Genomic DNA, 24,944 nt, shown 5'->3' with positions numbered 1-24,944 from the left:
TATTTTCCAGCTTTAAGAGCACTCCTTGGAAAACAGACTGCTTCTATACATTGTCTGTGTGAAACACCTAAAAAAACATTGATGGCAAAGTTGCGGCCCCAGAAATTCAGATGAGTCTCACCACACAGTGCTGTAGGGCCAAAGCTGCATCCCAAGAATTTCTTGTCTCAAGGGACCCCTCTCAGACTCACTCTCTCATGCCACACTCACCTTTCCCATGGCAGAAATAAATTTGATAACGTTCACTTGATGCACCTGGCTGCTATCTCCTCCACACGTCTGAGCTCTGTCCCCCCTGGAGTAAAGGATGGCCACCACCCCACAAGCCCCAGTGATCTGGACACTGTGCACAGAGATCTATGGGCAATGGAGCAGCTGTGCTACAGGGAGCTCCCAAATCCCACCCTTGGGCACTAGGACAAAACACAGGGGCTGCCTCTGCACCTTGCCCACACTGACAGCTCTGTCTGCCCCTCCTCTCACAGCCCTCCCAGCCCTCCTTCCATGCAGCAGAAATTGGGTCCTGCCAGCTCCACAGGGGCAGGATGGGGACAAAGGGCAGTGGCTGCAGTGGCTGCCCTGGGTCACCACCTGGCCAGTCCAGCATGAAGCAGCACCAGGATCACAGACACAGCTCCATGGGCCCCAACATTCCCATTGGCACAAAGCACAGGCATCAACAGTGGCATTTCTGCTGTCAATACCAACTGGGAAGTGCCATTGATAATGTGCCAGTTCAAGTCAGTAATGTGTGACTCTACAGACTGAGCCTGCTGTGAAATCCCTGCTTTTCTTCCCATTTGTTCCAAACAGAGTTTCCCAACAGACTCTCAGCAGGCACAGCCACACTGGGCATTAGTGCCACAGCAGCTCAGGGACTCTGCTTTGCTGGGTGAGCAAAGAAGATTTTCTGATGGTAGGAGCAGCCTCTTCCCTCCATGAGCAGCCAGCAGGGGCCACAGCATCCTTCTGGGATGGATTTACACCATACGGAGATGCCAAATGGGAGGGAAGAAGTTTGACATAAAAAGCTCAATCTAGACCCCATCAGGATCTGAATGCAGACTCAGAAACAAGCTAGGACAATCTGGATTTTGTGAGAAATACCTGTTTTTCAAGATGCAGCCACCTGGTAGATTCCCTTCTTCTCTTTCAACCTGGAAAGAGAGATGGAGCAGTTGATGGGGGAACAGAAAGGCTGTGCAAATTACAAGCTCTGTGGAAAGTTTCTGTGCAAATAACAGTTTAACACTGAGAAGTTAGGTTAAAATGGTTTCAAAGTCTAAAATTAGTTACATTTAAAACTAACAGCATATGCTTTTATTGTCTCTGATCTAAAATATAATCCCAGGAGGCTGTGAAAAGCATGCAAATTACAGAAAGCTAATTTGCTCCAACAGCGACACCTCCCATGTAGTTGGGAGGTCTATTAGACCCAGTGTACTCTCCATTATTTGCATATTAATAGCACCTGCTGAAATACTTTGGGATTTACTTTTCCTGCCAGCAGAGGGACGAAACAAACAAAAAATATATATAAAATTCCTTTCATACAGATTTGATGAACAATAAACTATTCAGACAGTGCAAAGAATGCCAAATTATTGAGAGGCAATGGGGTAGGATTGCAATGCCATCTGTGATTTTCAGAGAAACTGGACTGCAAGTCTGCTTCAGAAGAAAAAAAGAAATATCCCAAACCAAAAAAACCCCAAACAACAACCAAAAAAAACCATATAGGGAAAGTGCTGGGTAATTTGAAATCACTCACTTGGCTCAAGTCTGAAGAATGGAAAAGTTGAACTAAAGAAATCCAGACACTGCAGCAAGAAAAAATGAAAAACATGACAAAAAAATCCTACACGTCCGCAAGCCCTGAAAGCAGAACCCCCCAAAGTGGACCTTGATTAAAAATCTACAAAACCCCAGGCTTTGATATTAGCCAGGCCTGCAAGGCCCAGTCTCCTGCACATAAAACAAAAAATAAATTAAAACCAGCACAGCCTGAGATTTACTTAACAAGCCGAGTTCCAGCCTCTGCTCATGACCACTGCTTCCCCTCCTGGGCCCCGAGCTATAAAAAAAGCCCCTTGCATGTTCCTAGAGCTCATCTTCCTCAGGGTGAGGGTGAGAGCAGCTTCCTCTGCACAGTAGCACATGGAAAAATCTCCTTTTGCTGCTCCTTTTGCAGCCCAGGCCGGCAGGAGCCGCGGGCGGGATGTGCCGCGCGTGCCTCTCCCCGCAGAGCGTGCTGGGGAAACGGACCTGGGACACAGCGACATTGCCCAGCACTTGTGCTTCCAAACTGGCAGTGGGTGCTCCTAAACAAGCATCAGCCACGTGCTCATGCACCCCTCAAGGGCTACAAGGGGCCTGTATTTCTCTGTATTCCCTGTGCTTCAATTCTGATTATGCACCCTCTTTTAAACAGGCATGGAAGGGCCCACCAGAGTTACTCACTGCTGGTGTGTCAGATTCCTGAAGCATTTTAACTACCATCATATTCCCAGACCAAGGAGGCAATAGACTTCAAGTTAAAATGTTTAAATTGTTCTCTACACATTAAAAAAGTAGTGAAAGAGCATTTCATGCAGGACAACAAAGCAGGGGAAAATGCCCCAGCACAGCCACTAACTCCATCCCTTGGCACTCTTACCTGTGCCAGGGGAGTGGAGAGAAGCAGGGAAATACATTACTATTGGGGAATACATTATTATTGGGGAATGCATTATAATTGGGGAATGCATTATTATTGGGGAATACATTGTTATTGGGGAATACATTGTTATTGGGGAATACATTATTATTGGGGAATATATTATTATGGGGGAATGCATTATTATTGGCTTCTGCTCACCAGAGACAGAGCCCAGTGTGTCTTTGGTCTCTGCACAGCCAAGTGAGACCTCTGAAAAACTTGCTCAGTGTCAGTGCTAATTAGTGGAGGAGGCAATCAAACATTCCAGCAACTGGGACCCCTGAAATGCTGCAGACAGGCAGCTCCCACCATGGCCCTCAACAAATGCTAATTCTCGTTAATGCCCACGGACTCTGGATCGCTGCAGCACTGGCAGGGATCACCATTAGCTGGGAGCTAATTAGCAATAAGTTGTAGGACTGGTTAAAGTTGCAGGATGGCAACCAGATGCAAACCAGAGATGCACTGCTGGTGGTAATTTCCAGCACATTTTTGTGTAGAAGGAGCCTCTAAATAGCTGGAAGGGAAAGGAGTGACCAGACAGGTTCCTGGGAATCCTCAGCAGTTCAGGGCACAGAGAACCAGCTCAAAACTGTTACAGACTGAGCCCACCAGCAGCACTTGGGAACCCCCAGCAGATTCCTGTGTTTGGAGAGGTGAAGCACTGAGAGGGATCTGTCCTCTCATAGCCAGGAACAGATCCTGCCCTGGGACACAGCAGGATCTGGAGATATGTGCTGCTACTGCCTGGCATGTGCATGGCTAAAAATGCCCTGTGCTGCCCCACAGCCCCTCTGTGAACTGTGCTCCCAGCCAGAGAGCTGGGCATTTGTAATGATAGCAATAAAAATAATAATGATGGAAAAAAGCCACCCTGGAAAGCAAAACCCAGGCCACTCCCTATTATAACAAAACACATTGGATGTTCCTTACCTGAAATTCCATGAGCAATTAGCAAACAGAATGCTCCACAAATGCCTCTATGCCCACTCTCCTTGTGGTGGTTTTGGCAGCCACATTCCCAGCCTGCAGTTTGCCATCCAGCTGCTTCCAAACCACAGCTTTTTTTTTTTTTTTTCCTGATGAAGTTCATGGCAGTCAGTGTTTTACCACCTGCATGCTGGGGAAGAAAAAAAGCAAGAAGGAGAGGATCAATATATACAGTGTGTTTATATTCAGTGAGAGCATGTTGCAGAGTGGGGAGCTGTGATGTGTGTGTTTGCATTGTCTGGGAGAGGATCCTTAGTGGCACTGCAGCTGGAAAAATTAATGTAAGAGCAGGAGACTGTCTTCAGTGACAAACTTTTCACTTGGTAAGTTACAGTTCTGTTGTAAGGAAATGATACCTTGGACTGCAACTAATCTGTGAGTCCCAGGAAAGGCAAATCACTGATTCTTCATCAGGACTGCATGACCTGATCTATAAAAATTTGGGCCTCAGCAGGAGGTTGTGGGAAAGTGTGATTTGCATTTCAATTTTTAGTCCACCACAACCTTTAAATCTTCCTGCAGCACTATCACAATGCAAGTTTTTGGTCTCAGTGTGCTCAAAACACATACCAAAAAATAAAAAAAATCCTGGTACAATGGCAGTCATTTGCTAATGGGACAGAAAGTAGCATTTATGTTCAAATTGTTTCACAGAGCACCATTACATCAGAGTCTTTCATCATTTTATGGGGAATCGAGTCCCCAGACAGCATCCTTGGGGACCCCATGTGGTGCTTGTCACAATCATTCCACTCGCACAAACACCCCGGCCCTTTCAATTTTTATCTGCCCAGAGCCCAGAATATGTTACATTACTTAGGTTTTGTTCTGTATGAAGAACTCACAACAAATAAAAGCCACTTCCCTGGCAAAATGAGCCTGTGAGTGCCGGTGAAGGGAATTTCAGGGAATTTTCCCTTTGCAGGAGGGGCAGCAGCTCTGCCATCCCTCCTGCTGACTGATGGCACCGCTCCAGCCCATCCTCCATGGAGCAGCCACCAGCACTGGCACTGATGGCAGGATGCTCACTTATTTCCCTAAAAAACTGTCTGGGTCAGGCTCTGAACCCCTGCACACGCTGCTGGAGATGAATTATTCATGGGCCAGGAGGGCTTCCCTGTGCCGCTGCTGAATCAGGGAGGAGGCTTTGCAGAGAGAGGGGGAAATCCATTCCCGAGTCCTTTAGCCAAGGAAATGCTCCCTGAAACACTCACAGCCTTTCACCTCAGTGCCAGAGGTGAGTCTCCATGGCCATCCTGAGGGCTTGGGAAGCCAACTGAGCCGAGTGCTCAGAGCCATGGAACACAGTTATCAATGTCCTGGCACAGCTCAGCTGCCTTTCCTTGCTCCACACCGAGCCAGGTTTTGTCCTGAAGAGCTGCACATGGCCACAAATTGAAATTTACATTTATTTTGGTGAGTGGATGCCTGCTTTCCTTTTTGTAGAATATTACTGCCACTTCCTCAGGCATGGCGAGATTCAGCAACCCTTTCTGGGAACATATTGTCCAGCTAACTGAATTTCCAGGCTCCAGAGCTCAAAGCCCAAGGCAAGGGTGCAGGAGTGTGGGCACCACATCAACATCCCAGGTGTTTCCAAGTTTTCTTCTGCTTTTGCTGTTTCTGGGGTTGGTAGCTTTCCAGTGGCTTGAGCAGAGAGAGGCTGAATGAGGGACATTTTTTGTACCTGTTTCTTAAAGGCACTTCCAATCCCTCTCCCGTGTGTGTTGCCATGTTGGGGCCCAGTGATTTGTTTCCTTGCTGGCATTGGCAAGATTGCAGCTCTTGGGCTGAACTTCCAGCCCAGCTGCTCCCCTGTAATGAATGGAAACCAGATCTCCACTGAAGGTTACAGCCCTTCCTGGAATGCAGGGTGAGGGTGCTGCTCCAGAAGGAAAAGTCACTCCTGTACCTGAGCACCTCTCTGCAGACACATTTCCAGGGGTGATTCTACAGGACACTGAGACACTGAGCCAGGACATCCCCAAGAGTCACTTTTCAAAAGAGCTGCTTTTGCTCCACTGAGTGTCTGAGAGCCCAAGTTGGAATATGTAGGACTGAAAAAGCAGTCTGGTCCTGAACTTCCTGCTAAAAATAAATGAATAACAACCTTCACACGAAAGCAGGATAAATAATTTTTCTTTTCTTTCAGGACACGTGTTGAGAGCATAGAAAGCAGTCAGAAGTACAGCTTTTACCAACTGCTCTGCTGCTTAACATCTCTGGCATTCAAAACATACAACTTCTGTGTTTGTACTACATTTCCCTAACAGCTTACATCGAGGCCAAACACACAGCGTTCTGCAGAGGTCTTCTAAAATAAGCTTATTTAAAAGAGCAAGGTCAATGCCCAACACATGTCAGATTCTGTGAGCAGAAATCAAAGGGTTCGGGGCAAATGGGATATGTCAGGACTCGGTGGATTCCCATGCCAGGCTCTTTTACCAGGTTCACATTGCTGCTGCCAAAACCAGTAACAATCTCATCATGTGGACTTCAGCTTTGGAAAAATGTCTGTAAAAACCCCAGTCTCTGCACATGGGCTACTCAGCTCAATAAAGAAAACTAACACACAGATCAAAGTGTTTATCTGGACATGCTATTTATTGTCCCTGTAACTGTGTTCTTCTTTTAATGTGCTGATTCCATGCTTCAGCCCTAGGCTTTATTAAAATCAAATTTAAAGCATTAGTGATGTAGTTAATTCCATTTATAATATGACCATCAAGTCAAGAGAAAAGAGAACGTTAGAAATATATATATATGTGTAGATGGGTTTAAGAACTTTTTGAAAAAAAAAAGCAAAACATAGTTCCATTTTGATCTTTGCTTTGTTTTTTTTAATTAAAAAAGGAAAAGTTTTTCCTGTGTTCAGATAGAGTAACTCTGCCTGGTCTTTTAAGCCAGAATGATATTTGTGATTTCAATTAAAATATGCTATTGTCACTTTAGCCTCCCTCTTTGGTATTTTAAATTGATCCTAATGGCTTTGCCTTAAGTGATTTGCGTCCCGTAGTGAATCCCTGTCACTTACAGCACCTCCCACTATTGCCCTCCCGAACAATCACTCCCGATAATCGCTGCTTCCCCTTCTCCCGGCGCTCCTGCCGCTGCTTCAGGCTGCGAACTGTTGGCTCTTCACCATCTCTAACTCAGGGCTCGGCCAGGCACGGAAAAGAGGGACCAGAGCTCCTTGGGGAAGGCCGAACTGGTGGCTCCGGAGCGGGGGCTGCGTCTGTCCCGAGGGCAGGAAGGGAAGAGTGGGTTGGGATTGTGACCTCCCCGTCCTCAGTGTGGGCCGGAGAGGGGCTCACCCTGCCCCAGAACTCTGGGAGATGGAGAGCATCCCAGAGAAACCTGCCCAGGAATGCCCAACTCCCACTCCCCGAGGCTTCCCCGGGAGAGATGCCCCCAGCAGAGCCCCTCCAGGTCTGTCTGGGAGCTGCCCCTGCCCCTCTCCTGTCCCTCCACGCCGTGGTGGGGACCAGGAGCCTTCTCCTTCTCACAGGAGCATCCTGTCTCCTTTGCCTTTCATGGATCTCATTATTAATTGAAGAATCATTTAGTTTGCATAATTGTCCTCTGCCATACATAATTCCAACCTTTCTCTTTAAATTGGCTTATTAAACTAAATACAGTCTTCTGGTTTTGTGGCTCCAGCTATCAAAGCTTCCTAGATGGACAGCCAGGGTGATGGGAAGAAAAAAACCAAACTAATAATATTAGGGAGCATCCTTTTATGTACATTTATGAGATCTACCAGCAGGTGACTCCATTCTAAAATATCTGTATTTTCATAAAACAAAATGCTTTCTTTTCTACACCCTGAACATCGTCACGATGCCCCCCTCCATAAGATTTAGCACTCTGAAAAAAACAGTGTTAAATAAATAGCACTTTTGCTTAAGCTATGAACTATTTCTTTTTGAATAACACATGAAATTGAATTAGAGAGATTCAGGGATTTCCAGAACAGCCTGATGTGTTCCTGTCTAATCAGACCTGATTAATTCAAATCAAACTGCAAACCTCAGTTTTATTTTGCTTTAAAAACTCCAGCTCAACAACAAATCAGCAGTATGTAGATATCACAGAGGCAGTTAACAGGAAAGCCTACATATACCGAGCCTCGTAGAGTCAAACGGATATGATTAAACATTTGGCATCATTTATTAATATTTTATATATTCAAATATATACAGAGGGGATGGGACCAGTCAGGTAGATGCTCTTCACCAGGGACAATTATATTTATGCCTAAGAAAAGCAGATCCAGCTCAGGTGTCAAAGGATGTTTCTTCAAAATAGAAAAATTATGAACAAATAGCAGGGTTATGTGGGAGGGTTTGTAACACAGAACTGCACTAAACCATGCAATGATCTACACAGATAATCAAAGCGCTCCCGCCATGCCGAGTGCAGCAGAATAAATTAAGATAAAACAAAATAAAACAATCCCACAAATGCAAGATTGCAAATGCAAAAGAGGCCGCCGTGCAAGAGGTATTCAGAGATTTACTGAGCCATTATTGCAGCGCAAGGCACACTCAGGGAGGCTCCCAGACCTGACCAGTTTAATCCACATCAGAGCAGGGACACGCGGGGTCGGGAGGCTGACTGGGTTTGGGCACTGGGCACAGCTGTTTTCCTTAGGTGCAATCCCCTTGTCACTGGTGGTGGCACTTTGCATTTGCTGTGTGGCAGCATATGTGCTTGCCACATTGGGGACCCATTATATCCCTTCAGCCTCCAGCCACTTCCCTTCCCTTCTCGTTAGCTGTGTGTCCATATATCCTTCCACACTCCTGCTGCATGGCAGGGCCTGCTCTGTGCCCCCTCTGCCTGCTCCCAGATTAAAGCCATCTGTAAGTGGGGCAGAATTATTCTATGCATTGCCAAATTTGCATACATATACGCACATCTGTAAATATATGTATATATACACACACATACACAGACATGCTCTGTATGGAGTCATGTCTGTTCCATCACTAACCTGCTCAGAAATATTTTTGCTACCAGGGAGAGCTGACAGAGACAAGGAAAAGCTGAAGAATATCCAAGGTAATCTTTCAAAGTAAAAGTGAAGGTGTAAAAAGGGGAGGGGTTGGACTCTATGTGCACGTGTCAGGCTCTGCAAAGAAACCCATGGTTCTGCCCAGCACAGCCCCATTAGTCCATGTGGAATTGTTGGCTTGCAGGTGAATCAGTACCTGCCCAGACAGGCAGCTCCACATTTCTGAGGCTTTGCACTCACAGTGGCACGGCCAGGACCGACTGCAGGCCCAGCCTGGCTCAGTGCGGGGTCACTGCACACAACAACAGTTAAGAAGAAATTGGGTTGATGTCTCATTTTGTGTGGCACTGCCACACTGCTAACTCCAGACACACAGGGATGTGGCATGTGACATACCAGGATGCTGGCACAGAGGGAAACCTCTCCAGTGTGGGCAGATGAGCTTGCCCAGCAAAGGCCCCAGCTGAGCAGTGCCTGAACCCAGTGGAGGCTCTTCCTTGGGCTTCCTGCAGCCAGGACAGAAACAGTCCCAGATAAAAGAGCTCTGCACTCCACACACTAAAGAACATTACAAATGTGAGGGCCTCTGATGCACATTTTCATAGCTATAACAATGTCCTCATGACCAGGATTCAGGTAAAGCCAGCTCTACTCCTCATCCCCCTCCAAGTAGAGCATCCCATGCTTTGGGAGCTTCTCACCTGGACTCATGGAAACAAGCCAGTCTGGCAGAGAGGCCCCTGGGACATGCAGATCCACATTCAGCTTTTTATTTCCACAGCTATGATCAAGTTTAAAATCAAAATTTCCACTCATAATAAACCTCCAAACTCTAATTAAACTGGTTCTTTCAAACAAACAAACAAACAAAAACCGAACAACAAAAGAGGAAAAACTATTCGGCTTTGATCTGCTTCTTTTTCATTAAATACATCCTTTAGCATTTTCTAAAAGTCTCTCCTCCCAAGGAAGCAATCACAAAAACCCATTAAGGCTATTTTTATACCATGGTGAGAACACTGAATTACCTTCCTGATGTAGCTCCTGTGTGGGTAAGTGACACAGCCAAGGCTAGGTCTGCATGTCCCAAACACCTGCTGGGCTTTGCTGCTTCTCCAAGGCAGCAGTTGGGAAAATGCTGTTCCAGCCATGGCTGGGGTGGGTTTCATCCCAGGGAACACCATTCCTCTCAACAGCCCAATCCTCCAGCAGAGGATTGCCTTGCTCAGCAACAGGTCAGGCCAGAAAAATCCCTCACTTCCAGGCTCCCTGAGTACCAGTGATGGGGGACAAACCACCCCTGCCTTTCTCTGCAGCCCCATTACATTAATTAATGGCACTGCATTAAAAAATACTGTGACAACTAAATTCTTTCTTAAGTCAGAATGCTTTTAGACATGTCCCTCCAGTCTCCCACACTCTGTTACACACAAACAGGAAAAAGACCAAGGACGACCCAAAATTCAGGGTAAATTTGGTCTTTTCTCTGAGGCAACTTTGTGAATCAGCACAGAACAGTCTGCTCACTTTTGGACAGAGAGAGAGAACATCTGCAGGTCAGCCAGAGAAAGGTTTTCCACTGGTACCTGTTGCTGCAGGAAAATTCCCAGCTGGGTCAGGAGAGGTGAAAGGATGGAAAATGCCTGTCCGGTTAACGTAAATAGTTACACTATGCACATACATTTCGTGCCATCCCACTGCCCTCGGCACCGCCAGGAATGCTAAGGAGGTGGGAGGCCCCTCTGGGCAGGGCGGTGTCCACAGCTCACGGCAACGCCTCCAAGGAACAGCCTGGGGGAAGATTTTGACTTTTTACCTGTGGCCATCCCTGGCAGAGTGGCTGATGCTCAGCGCTGCAGTGGTGACAGAGCACCCGGAGGCTGCGCAGGTCCTGCTCGGGGGGAACGAGCTGAGGATGCTGAGCTCTCCTCTCTGTGCTCTGCACGTGTGAAACATTCTGTACTCCTCCCTCTCAACAGAAAGGTTCTGCCTCTTGGGTGATTTCTGTTCAGCAGCCCCCAGCCACGCCACAGCAACAAAAACTTTGCAAACTCCTTGGTACTGAAGCTACAACCTGTAACCCGGGCCGAGGTTTTATCAGCCGTGAGATCAGAGGGGAGCAGCCCTTGCAGTACATGAATGGCCAGCTCAACTGCTCGGAGAAAGGAGCTGATTCACGCTGCCAACGCTGGCTCTTACACAGATAATAAACTAGACTGGCCTTTCTCCTGACATCACACTTCAATCAAAAACTTTCTCGCAAAATGTCACTTTCAAAGTTGCAGCTTTAAAAAAAAAAAAAAAAGGAAAAAAAAAGAAAAAAAAAGTCTTTATAAAAAATTCATGGCCACAATGATCTGATAATGCAGCTTTCTGATACCAGCAGATGTTTTGTCTAACATGTTCCCTGAAGCTGTACTCTGTGCCTTCATATCTTTCATTTCCAGTTGCTATCTGCTGACTGTGGGATGTCATGTACGTACCCTATAGCGATGCGCAGCCATCGCAGCTCACACCGCCGCACGTAATGAGCTGCACAAGATGCTTGTCGCAATAACTCCGCACTTCCCCGACCATATGGAACACAACACTCCAAAGCCCACAGACACTTTTTTTTATTACAGTTCAGATCCTTAAAACATAATCTGTGTGATGTCTAGTGAATGTACGTGAAGAGCTGCTGAAAACAAAGTTAACACTTGTTCACATCATCTGTTACAAATGTCCAATTTGGGACAATAAATTTCTTCGGAACCTGTTCTTTTGCTGACTCGTTGCTTTATCTTTTTTCTCTTTCTCTCACGTCGTTTTTTTTATGAACTATGCATATGTATTAAATGGGATTTGTTGTCCCTAGATACCAATTTGCATAAAGTGCAAGCCATCATTGGTTGGAGAGAAGCAAATTACTTCTCCAGCAAGATCACACTTCTTTTTTTTTCTTCTTTTTCTTTTTTTTTTTTTAATTTTAACAAACCGCAGGCAGAGGCTGTTAACAGCACTTAGCCAGATATGCAAAGTATCACTTTTCTCAAAAGCAGCTTGATCAATGAGCCAAAAAAAAAAAAAAAAAAAAAAAAAAAAAAAAGAAAGAAAGGAATTATTCAGTTAAGTACAATGCAGAAATGTCCCAAGACTGAAGCGTTCACCTGTAACTTGAGCTGCCTGATTCCCAGTAAAAGACAACCCTGGCATGGCTTAGCACACAGGACACAAAGCAGAACAGCGCAGATGACCAGAGCCTGTCAGGATCACTATTCCATCTTCCCAGTGCTCCTACAAGTCCCAAGAGTGCTGGTTCTTTCACATGTTGCAGAAGCCCCTCCTGCTCCTCCACATCCCACAGATTTACTCATGTTAGACTCTCCTGCAGGGCTGTGCTAGCACAGGCTTGAAACACCTGTCCAATGCCCTCCCCTCCTTGCTCCCTGGCCCAGGGATGTCAGCTGCCATCCCAGCAGGCCTTGGACAGGGACAATCTCCTTGTTTCCCTTCTGCTCTTCCTTGCACACACCTGGGACACACTGGCAGGAGCCTGAACTTGTAGGAGGTGACAGATTCCCAGGTTCAGAGCAGCCCTGCAGGAGCCCTCTGCCCCTGGCAAGGAGGAGAGACAGAGAAGGGGATTTCACAAATTCTTCAGGAATCAGATTACCTAAGCAAAGCTGTGGTGCACAGGATGATGCACAAGAGCACCAGCCCACCACTAAAAGGATTTGCAAGCCAGGAGCCAGGCTCAGTTGAAAAGTGTGAGAGAGTAAAATCACCAAAGGGAACAAATCAGCAAAGGAAGCTGAGCTGCAAAGTTTCCAGCTAGGTCTGAACTTCCCAAGAATTTAGTGCTGGGAAATTTCTGGGGGTGCTGGGGAGGAGAAGTCCTCTCTAAAGAGAATAATTTCTTCTACTGAGCTCTCTAAAAATGACTGCAGGGTCTGTCTCTCCCTAAACATTCACTCAGAATTCAATCCCAAATCCATCAAATAGGATGTGTTTGGATTATGTTACTTCTGCATTTAATGGACAGATGATACTCTCTCAAGAGTGGTTCCTGGGATCACACAGAACATTGGTAATTAATTACAGTCATAGGACAGGTGATCTGGGCGCTGGTGGTGACTTAAGGTGTCTCTGAGGGAGCTGTGGGTGGCAAAAGAACAAATGAGGACTCAGGGTGTGGAAATTCTCAAGAGAGAGTCTGTATTTCCTCACTACCTTTAGCATCTATTCAAAGACACACAAATACCCACAGATTTTATGCTGTGTGATGATTTGAAGGTGAAAAGAATAGTTTCTGTCTGCAAAAACTATTGGCAACTTCCTGCAGCTCTTGCAAAAAGGCTAAAATACCATGATTTCACACATCTCTACTATTAACGTGAGCTGCTTTGCTTCCGTGTTTATATTTGTCACATTTAAAAGGAATAAAATAGAGTTTAAAAGAAGATCCTGACTCCCAAATGAGCACAAAAGCACAAAGAAGTCATGCAAAGATTATTGAGAAAAACTCACAAGAGGGAATTAAGTGGAGGCTTTGAAAATGGGGCTTTTTTTCACAACTAAGGGCACTGTTAACCACTGGAATCCCTGTGGGACCAGGAGAAATCCTGCTTGGGCCACTCCCTCAGATGGAGAGAAGCACATGGACCTTGTCTCTCTAAAGCTGCTGCAGGACAGGCAGGAAGCTTTCCCAGGCTTCTCTCACTGGAAAGCCCCAGAACACTCACCTGGCAGCACAAAGGCTGCTGTGGGTGTCTCAGTGCAGGAGCATCCACAGCCCAGCCCAGCCCAGCCCATCCCTCTGGATTCAGATGTAGCCAAAGGAATCCATTGCTAAGCTGAGCTGAGCCCTGCCCGTGAGACCAGAGCTTGGTAACATGATCATGGGCTCCTGCTGCAGCAATTCCACATAAATCCAGCCTTGGAAAGAGCAGTAGCAAAAAAAAAAAAAAGTGTTTTTCTCCTTCCTTATCTGTACCCACTCCATTTTACCTAAGGCTCCCTATTAGCTCAGCTGGTGATGTCACTTACTCCACTGGAACCTGTTATCATGGCAGATTCCTCACAGGATTTTCTGTTTTGCCAGCGTTGCTCTTTGTGCAATGTTGTATTTCATTCCATTAGATAAAGGGTTAAGGAATTCACATTTTACCCATATAGACTAAGTTATACTCCCTGTGGGTTGCTGGCTTCCCATTGGCTGGAACAATGACCTTGGAAACAGACAAAAATGATGCATTGTTGCAATAAATATTATAGCTTGCACCTGTTTCTAATTAAGTCTGCCAAACAATTTCAGAGATACTGAAAAGAGAAATGTGTTGGCTTCTAATCGGGTGTTCTTTGCTGTTTGATCTGGATTTTTCAGCCCCCCATATGACCTCGCCTTCTTGGTTCTTGTTTTTCTTTTTCTTTTCAGACTTGTAGAAAAGCACAAGATTGAAAAAAATCTTCTGAAAGAGGAACATCTCGGCCTAAAATCAATTGAAACTAAAAACCTGAAAATTGATGGATTTGCACCAGGGCTGAAAACAGTTTATGGCAGGATACCTCAGAAATCTCTAGTATGGATTCTTGGTTTCATAGGTCTATTCTGGCCTTCTCCTTTTCCTTCACCTCCTCCTTCTCCTCTCACCTCTTTTAAACTTCAAAACTCAAAACAATCCCTATTAGCAATCGGGATCAGGATCACTGGGAAGCTGAAGGTTTTTGCTGCTGGACTTCAAGATGTTGGAGAAATAGATGAGGAAGGATTTTCCTGCTAACACTCCCCAAGGAAATGCAAAGGGAGCAGTGGTGCCTTTGCCTTCCAGAGTAAAGGACACCTTGGGAAGGCTCTGGCAGTCACTGCTGTTTGATGGCTGCTCTAAGATCCAGCTCCATGGACAAATGCAAACATGTGGCAAATGCAGCCTCTTCTCCTTAACAGAAGAAGTAAGGAAATAAGGAATTACTATTATCTCCCTTTGGCAAACGGAGACTGGAAGCCAGAGCTCAGCCAACACTTCTGGCTGTCAGTGACAGAAGCTGCCCAGTCCCTTTGGTCCCTGTGGGGTCCCTTTCCTCACGCTGGGATAAGCATTTGTGCATCTGTATTTTGGAACTGACTGAGGAATTTATCCATCTGAAAACTAATCCAGGAAGAAAAAACCCCCAAACAACAGAGTTTTTATTTCAGCCACATCAAGTTCCTGATTTTAGTTTGCAGGCAGCCTGGAGGGGTGGGACTGAGCAGCCAGGGCAGAGGGAATGCTGTACAGGAATTTTGGATGGAATTACACGTTGTGACCTCAAAAAGACAATGTGGGTCTCCAGAACCCACAGATGCCTCTGTCTGCTGTAAATGCCACCCACCTCCCAACCCAGCAGAGGTTTGCTGCCTGGGCACCCTTGCTGTGAGCCACACAAGGGTTCTTGTGCGTGGGCAATGGATCTCAGACGTCTGGTGGAATTAACTGAGCCTCTGCCCAGCCAAAAATGAATTATTTGGGGGCGGAGGCTGCAAGGGGATTATTTCAGCAGCCATACTAATGAAGGTGGGATCAGACAGGTTTAAAATAAGCATAGGGAAGGGAAGGGAAGGGAAGGGAAGGGAAGGGAAGGGAAGGGAAGGGAAGGGAAGGGAAGGGAAGGGAAGGGAAGGGAAGGGAAGGGAAGGGAAGGGAAGGGAAGGGAAGGGAAGGGAAGGGAAGGGAAGGGAAGGGAAGGGAAGGGAAGGGAAGGGAAGGGAAGGGAAGGGCTCAGCCTGTGTGGTGGGATGATGCACTGCATCAGGATTATGGCAAGAGTTTTTTCCAGGAGGAGAGACGGAACTACAGAGATATTTTGCAGGGTTAGCACGTCTTCCTCTCTCTGATACACTCTCTCTCCTCCACTTTTCCCTCGGTGGCAGGTAATAAAATGCCTGCTGGTACCCCCCATGACTGGAGGTACCCACAGTGGTTCAGCCCATCGTAAGTGCTGTGCCAATCATTTAACAATTCCCACGGCTGCCTTTGTGAGAAGCCTCTCTCTTAAGCCTCTGGTTTAAGAATTTAGAGTAATCATGTAAAAATGATACCCCTGTGCTCTATGATCCGCTGAATCTCACTAATGCCGGATCCCAGAAGAGGGCTTATTAATGAAAAGATGCAATGCCTCTCTCTCTGCTCATGTTTCACATGAATATCTCTCATGGATTCGGCAGTAAAGCGCACTGCTGATAAAGTGAGTATAATGAACCTCCGTGCTCCACGAGAATGGAATCTCAGACTGATGAAGTGGTTACCTGCTCCACTTCCCAGCACAATGGCAGGCTCCAGAGGCACGGGGAGAAGCACCCGGCGGCTGCGGGAATAGCGGTGCAGCACCGCCAGCTCCCAAATCCGGGCTCTGCTCTGCCACCGATGCCTTCGGCTGTGTCAAGAGATCAGGAGTTTGGAAAGGAGGAGTTTGTAATTAGCTGAGAGAAATGAAATTATGTTTTACTGTAAATCACTGAGTCAACAGACAAAAGGAGGGTTTTAAAGGGACAGCAGCACCTTGAGGCTACTCTGTGTCCTTCCAACATCACACAGGAGTCAAAAACCCCGCCGGCTCTCGCCACTTCAACAGCTTCCCAGCAAGGACGAGCACCAAGTGTTCTGCAAACAGCAGGATCCTGTTTCCAGCCCCTGATATCTCACTAATTTTCAAGAAGTCACTGAAAATACTTTCAAGTAGTGCATCTGTCCTGAAGCTCCTCCGCTAACAGCAGCGGATTCTGCCATTGAGAATTTCAAATTGTTATAAATCCTTTTGCTGTAGCTGCTTGAAAACAAACAAGCAAAGCAACCCCCTACACTAACAAGAAGAAAGATGGATTCCATGTCTATCCATGGGAAAAGAAAGTATGTGACTACCCAGAAAGCACTGTGAGGCAAAGAAAAGGACCAGGTAAAACACAGCAGGGCAATCAGGCTCTATATTTCTCTGAGGCCCTCTGTGATTTATGATTTCCATTAAAGGGAACACATGCATTACAAATTACCCCTAATCCTAGCATCAGTAGGAAAGTATAGGACAAGCAACAAGAGTCTGGAAGGTGTCACTGGAGTATCCCAAAACAACCACAGAGACCAGTGTCAAGTCCAACAACCAGACTGTAGCTGCTCAGTGCATCTCTGATACCCGGCTCACCTTTGCAAAGCCAGCCCCATGCAGCAAAATCCAAACTTCCCAAACCTTCTGAACATGGAAAACTATCAAGAGATCACAGCACTGAAGAACGAACAGAATCCCATCTCAAACCCCAGCTGTCATCCTCTGCATGTCACCAATCCATGGAAAAGGGAGCAGTGTCCCTCACTTTGAGGGGATTCTCTGGTTACAGAGAGCTCAAACGCCCTAAAACTCGGCAGAGCCTTAAAGCAGGAGCTGCATTTTGCTCAAGTACCTTGGGCACAACACCCTGTATTATTCATTCCTAAATACCCCATATGTGTTGTCTTTAGAGAGGGAAGCAGCCACACCACCTTTCTGTGTGTGCTTTCCTCCCTTGGCTTTTACATTTCTTCCACACACAGAGTGTACTTAACTCACTGCTTATTGAATGAAGGATTAGTATTATTTTCCTTCCTCCAGTGAACTTTGTTTCACTTCATCCTGCATACATTTGGCTGGGCTGTGTTTTCCTGCCAGCACACCACTGTTCAGCAAACTACCGTGCTTAAGGCCAGCCAGCTAACACAGTGATTCCTTTTTACTCCCGAGGAGTGTTTCCGTAATCACGGCTGTGCTGGGGGATGAATGACAGCTTACACCAAGAAGCACAAAATGCACTTCCAGAAGCTTTGCTGAGCTGGGACAGAGCTAAAGCAGCTTCAAGCTGCCAAGACATTTGAGACATCCAGAGGAAGACACATTTGGAAACAGAGCCTGCTCCTTAGCTCCTCTGCTAGCACAGCCGCTGACCAAGGACTGGGAAGGGAGCAACTTCCCCATCCTTTCTTTTCTGTGCTGTCACATCTCACCTCGGGCCAGACTCTGAGAAAAAATTAGAATAAAACTAATAGTAACAAATAGTTATATTTATACTATTAGTATAAAACTAATAGTAACAAATTGCAACGGTTCTGTATTTACAGTCTCTCTTTGTTGTTGTTGTGGTTAAGATTGGTTATGTTGCAAAGAGAAAAGAAGGGTTTCTTTCCAACTCTTGGAAAACCAAGTTGGAAGTTCCTGTTCGCATCACTGCAGCAATGCAGACTTCTCTGGTGGAAGTGCTTTCTTTTTCTTGTGGAATTATACCTCAAGGCCTGCTAGGTAGTTCCTCTCTTTGTTCCTGTGAGCCAAGATCATGCTATGCCATGCTTATAATATAACCTCACACTAGAAAGAAGATTACAAAGGGGGCAAAATGCCCTCGAGGGTTCCCCTTTATCAGAACCTTCCCTGTCAGTTTGCCTTCTCATTTCCTGAGCTCTTGTCTGATTATTAGTGTACTGACAGAATAAAAATAACCTCATATTCCTACATGAATCATAAATAAAACCCTTTTATTTCATCAAAGAGGCTGGCAGGTTTATAGTCCTTTGCAATGCATGCACGATGTGAATGACATACCTTTAATTTTGCTGACAAGCTTGTCGGGGTCCTAATGAAAAAGAGTGAAAAGTGGGTGACTTCTCTAAAGGTTTAGCAGTTGCTTTTTGGTGAGGATATATATTTCACCTTGCCACTGTAATCAAGGAGCCAACTGATCTTGGAAATGAACTCTTCAATTACAGTCCACTACTAACTCTTCAGGAATGCCTCGGCAACAGTACCACAGTGATTATTGCTGATATTACACATTAAAGCAACCTGGGGGGATAAAATAGGGGGAAAAGGGGAAAGAAAACCTGAGCAGCATCTGTGGTAGAGCTACAGGTATCAGGGTGCATCAGCAACGATCACATTCCACATTTTGGTCATTCTGGTTTTATATTCCTGCTGTATACCAGCCAATAATAAAATCACCATTCCCACCTGGATGTGGATGGTTACATATTCCTCCCCATTTGTTCAAGCAGACACTTTGCTTTTAGAAACCAATATCAAGAATGGTAGAGGATACCTTGGGATAACCCTACTAAAAAGGAGGGAATAGTGCAGAGTATTCTTTTAGGTGTCTCTGACAAACAAGCTTCATGATAAAGGTTGCACAAAGAAAGAAAGGTCCAGGCACACAAAAAACAGGCACAGCACAATCAGAAAATCTTTCCTATTCGGACTCTTGCGCAGGGTTAAAAGGTTAATTGCTCTCAAAAGAGGAAAGCAAACAGTTAAAAAATATATTTTTAGCAGTGTTGAGAGTTTTTTCCCCTTCTTCAACACATCCTTTCTTATTTCTCCTTTATTTTTTCTGTCTCCTATTTTGCTCATGTAAAAGTCAGGAAGAACACAAAGCCCCATGTTTGCTTTCTGACCACAAACAAACCGTCAAAGCCACAACCATTTTTCCCTTCATAAAAAGATTCCTGCTTATTTTGGAAGTGTCTCAGGTCTTCACTCAATAATTCTGAACGAAATTAAGGGAATATGACAGCTTTATTTGATCTCTTGGAGCTTATCCTTTTTTGGTGGCAATTCCTGTCTTTAGCAACACCTCATCAGAGAAAGTTTGGGACTTGGTGAGTTATACTGGCCTGATGGATACTCTTTTCTGATTTTTTTTTTGTTTGTTTGTTTGTTTTGTTTTGGTGGGGATTCAGAGGTGGGGATGCTGAGAGAGAAAATGAGAGGGACATAACTAAGGTCATCTGAGCAGAGAGACAGGACTGTGCATACACAGGGAGGTGGGACAGAAAAAGGGAAAATAATATGGACACTGGTTTCCAGATTTCTGTCTTGACAGTATTTTACAAGATTCCAGAGCTGCACTTTTAATTTTCATTACTTTCCATCTTCCTTTGATAAGCTCAGGAGCAGTATCTAATTTTATTAGGAGCTCTTCATCAAACGTGGATATCTTCCTTCCTCCAGGGATTCCCTAGCCACAAAAACATCAGGTTCTGTGAAACATTAGTTAATCCCAGTTAGAGTTACTTGACCCTATCAAGCTAAGAAATAAATTTTACTCTTCATGAGAGTCCTACTGTTTACACTTGAGACAAAATTCTTAGATCTCAAAGTTTTCAGAGGAAAAACATATTTCATAATGCCAGAAAACTGGCCTTAAAGACCTGGGCCATAGAGGCCTGAAACTGTTTCTTATTTCAAATTAAATATACAGACAGACTTCCTCCTGACTGTGCCTGACACCAGGGCCTGATTTTCTTGGCATAAAACCCAAAAGGGTGAGGGCAGGAGCCACATCCAGTCCCACATTGCTACCTCTGGCCCTCAGCCTTCCCCATGCAGCTGCTCACAGATGGAGCTGGTGAGAATCAAAGCCCTTCTCCCTGCCCAGGGCAGAACAAACTCCTCAGCAGGAGCTCAGGGTTTGGTGAACCTTTCAGAGGGTTTTGGTTGGAAGTGACTGACCCAGCAGGAAGGTGCTGCTGGCAACCAGCACAACTCCAATGCTTTGGAGAACAGGACCAGCCACTCTGGCTGCAGTGCCGTCACTTGTTCAGCTGTTTGCAGTGTAAGGTCTTGCTAGAAAAGGTTAAGAAAAGACTCATATACTCCAAAATTATCAGTTTGTTATCACTATTAATAATACTTTATAATACTTAACATGCTACTTTTCATCTTCAAAGCACTTTGCAAATATTAATTAATCCTCACAGTCTGCCTGTGGGGTAAGCAAGTGCTGCTGCTCCCAGAGCTGAGGCACAGGGTTAGATGATGTTCTCAAGTCCAGAGGGTCAGGATCAGCCTCTGCACATCCTGCTCTGATACCCAAAATATTTAAAGATGGTGTTTCCCCTGCTCTTAGATGGGGTGGTGAATGTGCACAACTTTTGTTGTACACGAGATATTTTCTTTAAGTGCTGGTGTGAACTGACAACTGCAACTCCAGCAGCTTGGACGAGGCTGCAGCTTTCTCCCTTCCCACATATTTCTGCATTGATGGGAGAGGTGGGCAATTACTGCCAGCTGATTAAAGGACAGGATCAAGAAGGAGTTCTAAAACTACTCCTCAAGCTGAGAATTTGCAGCTTTGTAGCAGAGAATTGTGTGTATGTACACAGAAGTGATCAGAGTCACAGCTTAAAGAAGCAGCAGATTTCTTTTAAGATTTACCAGGCCGCCATCACTGAGACATAAGCAAAGGAAGAGTTTCACTGAAAGCAGCCCGTGTTTGTGAGGACTATTAGCATAATGTTTGGGTTTTCTTCACTTGTGGGTTTGAGATTGTTTGTTTCATTTCTAAACAACTTCCAACACTTTCAGTGCTAACAGCCGAAGGAAGGTTTAGAGGGAAGGACAGGCCCATGATGTGGTTTTATTTGTCCATGCTTCTTTGAGTTGGTAAATCACACTGCATTGCTTTATTGAGTGTCCCTTTAGGAGTATATTGGAAAAAATTCTATCTGCCACAATTAATAGAGTGCCTAGTGCATCACACGGCACAGCCCCGGCGTCGGAACTCGGCATTCTCCCGGAGCCCTTTGGTCCCACACTGGATGCCAGAAAGGATAGTGGCTGTGACATGTGATACAACTGCTGATAAATGATGGTGATAATGCAGAACAAAAAGGCTAATGAGTTCTCCCCAACACCACGCTACTTTCATGAAATGAATGTGATGATGGCCCTATTTGCTACTTTTTTTCCTTTCTTTTTTTTTCTGGCTAGCGAGTTACTTATCCCTGCATGTTGTATGTACCTGCATGTTGGTTTTTATCTTGTCTACACAATGCCATGGCGAGACAGCCAAAATTAATGTCAGCATCTGCCTTCACTTTTAAACTATAAAAGAGCCTTTGAAGGTAGAGTAAACCAAAGAGGCCAGTAACTAATTATAACCCATTGTACTGGACTTTGGGAATAATGAATAGAAGCTATTCCCCGAGCGCTTAGCAGAGACAGTGGTGCCTTTGTGGTGAGGGAGATCCCTTCACTGGACCAGAGAGAGGAGAAATGGGATTGTTAATGTATGTAAGAGGCAGGAGGATTTCTATGGTGCTATTTCACTGCAGAGGCAGAAGGGAGCAGAGCCAATCATGGGAAGCGTAAAGGTGTGAAGGCACAAAGATGGAGAGTTGATTAAAAGCACCGTGGGGAGCGCGGGCGAACAAATCAATGGTAATGATGGAATTATGCCCGAGCGGAACCCAACAGTCTGCGGTGTCCTGGTGACTTGGAGCTGGGGATTAAATGCTGCAGGAGCAGAGCTGGCCCTTGTCCTGCCTGTCAGCACTCAGGGATGGGCTGATCAATGGCATGGGCTCTGCTGCACAGCGGGGTGAGCCCAGCACAGGCACCTCTGGGAGGGTGGGATCCTGCCCAGGGGCAGCAGCAGTGAGGGTGGGATGCCCACATGGTTGTCACACATGGAGTGGGATAGGGCTCAGTTGGGGGAGCAGAAGGATGAGGAAAGAAAAGGCAAAAGATGAGGGAAGGGGCCCTGAGGGTGCTCAGTGGGGTCAGAGAGCCAGGGGAGCAAAGCCACAGAGGATCTGGTGGAGCAGGGACATGAGGGGCACTGGGGAAACACATGAGCAGCACTGGGGACACACACGAGCGGCACTGGGGACACACACGAGCGGCACTGGGGACATGAGTGGTGTAGCTGGGCAGGACTTGGAGGCACCGGCAGGAGCTGAGGGAGCAGAGATCAGAGCTGGCTGCAAAGGCACCGAGAGAAAGGCCTGGAGCAGCCTGCAGGGAGGGAAGAGAGGATTGGAGCAGCTGCCAAGATAAATGCAGGCCTGGCTTAGCTGGGGCAGCACAGGCTGAGGGCTGCTTGCCCTCCCTGAGCTTGCCCTGCTGGCTCTGACACCTCTACAAGCAGAATTACAAAAACACAGCCTTGGTTCCCTTCTCCTTTACTCCTTTAAGGATTCCTCTGCTGGTTTGAGGCACACATCTTTATGCACATAAAAATCCCAGAATGGCAGAGTCACCATTCCCACCTGGCTTTTTGGTTGGTGACCTCAGGAGAGAGGATGTGGGGACTGTCTGCCTGCCCCAAGCTGGTCACAGAGTGTTACCAGAGGGGGATTAAATGGGTGAAGAACAAGCCTAGGAACAGAACCTGTCAGGACAGAGCTCTATCCATAAGGGACTGTGCCAGAACACAAAGCAAATCAGAAATTTTCTCTCCAAAGGCATCAGTGCACCAGCCCAGGGCCGGCTGCAAGGGCAGCACTGCCCACGTGAGGAATGCAAGAGGACAGTCTGACCTCAGGTTCGGCATGACAGGAGATCCTCCCACACCACACAGCCAGAGCCAGACCTTTAGCAAATGTAAGGGCCATCATGCCTGGCCTTTTGGCACGAACTCACCACAAAATAAGTGAAAGCTACACATTTTCAAAGTCAAATATTTGCCCAGTGGTAAAAAAAGACCACTGCAGCCAGAGAGAAGCTGTTCCTAGGTGGCCTCAGCCTGAGCAGATCCTGCAGGACTGCTCTGGTGGTCTCAGTTAAGAGACCTTCAGATTGCTGAAGTCTACTTGTGCTCAGGCCAGCTGGGGAGGAGAGAGCCAATTTTAGTCATCCAGAGTCTCCAGAAATAAAATTCTCGAAAGGAAAAGACAAAGACTCACAAGTAGAAAATGCACAGATTCTTTCCAAATGGTCTTAATGAAGATTATTTAAATATGGAGAGTTAAAATATCCCATATGTTAGCTCCCTTATGGATCTCTTATCCAGACTCAAGCCTGAGCACAAACTAATAAACCCCTTATTGAGAGAGGAGCTCAATACCAAAAAGCAACAATCTGGTGTTTGGCTGCTTCTTTGCTTTTTCCTAATAATAGTGTGTGAAAAGCCTAAAAGGAAAGTATAAGGCTCAGAGCTGGGCTTGGGCACGTGCCCCCAAACAGGCCCAATCTCCAGAGAGGTTTCCTTCACTCTTGAAAGCAACAAGCACCAGAAAGTGGAGAGGGAGACCTAGACACATCACAAACATGAAATGTAAACACAACACATTCCAGCACAGACCCTCACTGAAACAAGCCCTAGAGCAAAGCTCTCTCTTCCTGTTGGTGACAACTGCAAAGGACTTCAGCATAATGGTATTTACTCAGTTAAGTGAGAGCTGTAATGCACTTCAGCCTTAGAAACAAAACTTGAGCTATTTAAGTGCCCTGGTTTCAGACCTGAGGCTTTATTTGCACATGGCTGCAGGAGTCACCACTGCCACCAAAGGCTCTGCTCTGGGAGCCTCCCCAGCAGGAGACATGGAATGGAAAAAGCCCTTTTGCTTCAGCTCAGCAGAACCCAGAGCAAGGAAGCACAGACTTAGTTTAGATACAAACAGAAGTCACTTCACCATCTTTTACTTCCATTTCCCTCAGTAAATTGGGAAAAACCATATTCACCCTCTTGAAGATACTTGACTGAGAATTAAACATTATTATTGTTAAAGGGTGATGCTAACATAGTCAGTAACAGGTCTAATACAGAGCATTTTTTTGCACATGAGAGTGCTGGGAAGTTTTAATGAGCACCTTTTCTTTTGCCTGTGTACCAGTCAGAGACACCTACCTCTTTAAAATAGATTTTGCTATTTATTTTTTAAAACATTTCTTCTTAAGCTTTCAACCCAGAGTACACAGTTTTAGTTAAGCTCTTGTGGTTCATTCTAAACGCAACTCCAAAAACTGATCTCTCTCAGGAAGAAATTTTCTTTAAAAATATGATGTGGTAATTTCATTTTTAATAAAGACTACACAACTGTCTTCATATATGGAAGGCACTTGGAAAAAAATTCCACTTTGTTTTTGTAGATCCAGCAACTTGAGAAGGCAGGAGTGGGTGAACAGCAGCCTAATCATTTTGTCGCCTCTGACAAGCAGGGAAGGAGTTAATTATCTGCTTCTATTCACTAATTCTCTTGCAGAGCTCGGTTGTGCATATTAAATGTCTAAGTTACCAGATTTAAAGAAAAACTTGATCTCAATTTGGCTACATATTAGAAGTGCCATTCCCTGTTGTCCTACCTAGCACTGTTAATTGCATACATTTAGCCCTCTATTGGAGAATAATTTAGCTTCAGATTGAAAAGAAACAGCCCTGGCCTTGGTTATTTTGGCATACAAGACTCCAGTATGACTCTGTTTTCTAAGCAGACATTAATGATTCTAAAACTAATATTCATTGTTTGAAGAGGCATAGCAGCCTTG

General features: G+C 45.7%; 1 long non-coding RNA gene across 5 annotated transcripts in view; it reads right to left on the bottom strand.

The window, feature by feature from the left end:
- The window catches only part of LOC143693651 (uncharacterized), a 435,266-nt gene that overhangs the window by 20,087 nt on the left and 390,235 nt on the right, over window positions 1–24,944 (bottom strand). For 4 of the 5 annotated variants that reach the window (XR_013181588.1, XR_013181589.1, XR_013181587.1 and 1 more), the window contains exons 5-7: window positions 3,632–3,818; window positions 1,772–1,820; window positions 1,108–1,157 (exon numbers count right to left, since the gene is read on the bottom strand). This is a non-coding gene — a long non-coding RNA (uncharacterized LOC143693651). The remainder of the gene's footprint in view (window positions 1–1,107; window positions 1,158–1,771; window positions 1,821–3,631; window positions 3,819–24,944) is intronic. The other variant, XR_013181591.1, reaches the window with a different exon arrangement.

This window comes from Agelaius phoeniceus, chromosome 3 (genome assembly GCF_051311805.1).
Source record: "Agelaius phoeniceus isolate bAgePho1 chromosome 3, bAgePho1.hap1, whole genome shotgun sequence".
Taxonomy (NCBI): domain Eukaryota; kingdom Metazoa; phylum Chordata; class Aves; order Passeriformes; family Icteridae; genus Agelaius; species Agelaius phoeniceus.
This window is presented reverse-complemented; position numbering and strand designations above follow the sequence as displayed.